The sequence below is a fragment of the Nematolebias whitei genome, chromosome 21 (assembly GCF_014905685.2).
Source record: "Nematolebias whitei isolate Nwh7 chromosome 21, NemWhi1, whole genome shotgun sequence".
Lineage (NCBI taxonomy): Eukaryota > Metazoa > Chordata > Actinopteri > Cyprinodontiformes > Rivulidae > Nematolebias > Nematolebias whitei.
Genome location: NC_056518.1, coordinates 6,490,560 through 6,493,618, shown reverse-complemented (window position 1 = coordinate 6,493,618; position 3,059 = coordinate 6,490,560). Strand labels below are relative to the sequence as shown.

The following is a 3,059-nucleotide window of genomic DNA, read 5'->3' as shown; positions in this document are numbered from 1 at the left end:
ATCAATCAATCAATCAATCAATCAATCAATCAATCAATCAATCAATCCATCAATCCATCAATCCATCAATCCATCAATCCATCCATCCATCCATCCATCCATCCATCCATCCATCCATCCATCCATCCATTATCTTTACCCCCTTTTTCCTTTTTGGGTTGCAGGGGCCACTGGTGCCTATAGTCAGCAGTCACTGGGTGAGAGGTGAGGGACACCCTGGACAGGTCTCCAGTCCATCATAGGGCCACATAGAGACAAACGAGACAATTTTTTTTATATGCCCTGTATGACCGACATGTTGTTATTTCCCCCCGTATAGCAAATACTGACACATCTCATCTACGTTTTTCTCAAATGAACGAGCAGTGATTCAGCTGGGAGTCCCTCTCCACCCCAGAGTGCTCAGTGCAGATACACACTGCAAACAAACCACGTATGTGCACAGCTGCCAATGATGCTGTTCTCGATGACAGACATCCCACACCGCACCAACCTCCCCATAAATCTTGTATCTAAAATATTACTTTGAATTTAACTAAATGTTTGTAGTGTCGTCACCATTGTACAGATATGTCCAACTGGTGCATGTAACCAAACTTTTGGTACTCAAGAGACAGCGCTGCTGCGGAAGCACGAGCAGCCTGTTTGAGTGTCTCTGTGAGACTCATGTGTCTGCTGCTTTAGTTCTTATAATTCAAAAATAATAACACTGAAATACAAATATTTGTAAGCCCCATATTATAAGAAAGATAAATGTATCCGTTTAACTTTTTTTTTCCCCAAAACTCACAAAGTCTCTGTGAAAATCAGTTTATCATAAATATCTGTACTTTTTAAACAATTTTGAGATGTGTACAAGTGTGGAGTGACAATAACTTTACTTACATACAATATCCATGTAAACACATGAGTGTTATGTCTCAGATTTATTTATATATTTTTTAAGTTGTTTGAAAGTCAACATTTTTCTGTATGCATTGGGGGGGGGGGGGTAGTAAATGATTAATGGTAATAATAATAATAATAATAATAATTCATTTTATTTGAAGGCACCTTTTAAAACACTCAAGGTCACCGAACAAGAAATACAAAGATAAAAAAACAATAAAACAATAAAATACAGATATCAATAAAATCAAATGCTAATAATGATAAAATACATAATGACATTAAACAGAATAAGCAAGTATGAAAAAATGAGTTTTAAGGTTAGATTTAAATGAGGGCAGAGAGTCAGAATTACAGATGTGCTGTGGAAGAGAGTTCCAGAGACGAGGGGCTTTGCGGGAGAAAGCTCTGGATCCCATGGTTGTTAAGCAGGCAGGAGGTATTGCAAGAGGGATGGATAGGGAGGAGCGAAGACTTCGGGCAGGTGTGTAATAGCAACGAAGATCAGTGAGGTACAGAGGTGCCAAGTTATGGAGAGCTTTGAAAGTGAGGAGGAGAATCTTAAAGTCGATGCGATATTTTATGGGTAACCAGTGAAGATCTTTAAGGATAGGGGTGATGTGTTCCTTCGACGTAGTTCTAGTGATCATCCGGGCAGCTGTGTTTTGAACAAGCTTACAAGATTATGGATGATTTTGAGAGGAAGATCTGAGAGGAGGGAGTTACAGTTGACTAATCGAGAGGTGACTGGAACATTGATAAGGATAGTTGTGCTGGTGGGGGTAAGAAATGAACAGAGACGGTTGATGTTTCGAAGATGAATATATGCAGATCGAGTAATGTCATTGACATAAGATTCAAAAGATAATGTGCTATCAAGGATGACACCCAGACTCTTAGCTGTAGGGGAGGGAGAAACTGTGGAATCATCAACTTTAATTGTGAACATATTACATTTGGATAAGGTAGACTTGGTGCCAACAAGGAGGAATTCTGTTTTATTTGAGTTCAGTTTAAGAAAGTTCTTATTAAACCATAATTTGATTTCACAGAGGCAGCCTGAAAGAAAGGATGGTGGAAGGGTGGTGTTGGGCTTGGTGGAGAAGTAGAGCTGGGTGTCATCCGCATAGCAGTGAAAATTAATACCAATTTTTTTAAAGATAAGGCCAAGTGGAAGAAGATAAACGATAAACAGGAGAGGACCAAGAACAGAACCCTGCGGTACACCTGAAGTAACTGTGGAGGACTGTGACTTGAAGTTCTTGAGTTGGACAAAGTGCTGACGGTCAGAGAGATAAGATTGAAACCAATTTATAGCAATGCCAGAAAAACCAATGGAATGTAATCTATTGAGAAGAATATTGTGTGAAATGGTATCAAATGCTGCACTCAGGTCAAAGAGAACAAGAAAAGTTAAAAGTCCAGAGTCGGCAGCAACCAGGAGGTCATTGGTGATTTTAATCAAAGCTGTCTCGGTGCTGTGGAGGGGGCGGAAACCTGACTGAAGTTCTTCAAACAGATTATTATCAAAAAGATGATTGTGAACCTGGGCTGCAATTGTTTTTTCAAGTATTTTGGAAATAAAGGGTAGGTTAGAAATTGGTCTAAATTTATTCAAGTCATTTGGATCAGCACCTGTATTTTTAAGAATTGGAGATATTGCAGCAGTTTTGAGTGATGGTGGGACAAAACCAGAAGAGAGAGATAAATGAATAATCTTAGTTATTAGAGTAGATATAAAAGGTAGACAGGCTTTAACTAAGTGTGTAGGAAGTGAATCAAGCTGACAGGTAGACAATTTGGATTTAGAGATGAGACTACAAACTTTTGACAGAGAAGGGAGTTGAAAACTGGAGATAGGTACCGTAGTGGGGTTATATGAAAGAAAATCAGAGGCGGTGGATTGCAACAAGGACAATTCCTGATGGATGGTTTCAATTTTGTAAATGGACTGTACTTATATACAGCTCTTTTCTATCTAATCAAGATACTCAAAGTGTTTTGCTTTACAATTTGTGCCCTCATTTACCCATTCATACAGCACTCTAATATATACTCTATCAATACAAAGAATAATCAGTGCTTTATCACATTCACACACCAGTGATCACATTCATACACCGATGATCACATTCATACACCAGTGATCAGAACCATACACCAGTGATCAC

At 38.7% G+C, this 3,059-nt stretch overlaps 1 protein-coding gene across 1 annotated transcript in view; it reads right to left on the bottom strand.

Annotated features, from left to right (window-relative positions):
• LOC119427646 (phospholipase D1) overlaps positions 1 to 3,059 on the bottom strand; it is a 47,467-nt gene that overhangs the window by 14,332 nt on the left and 30,076 nt on the right. The window lies entirely within an intron of this gene.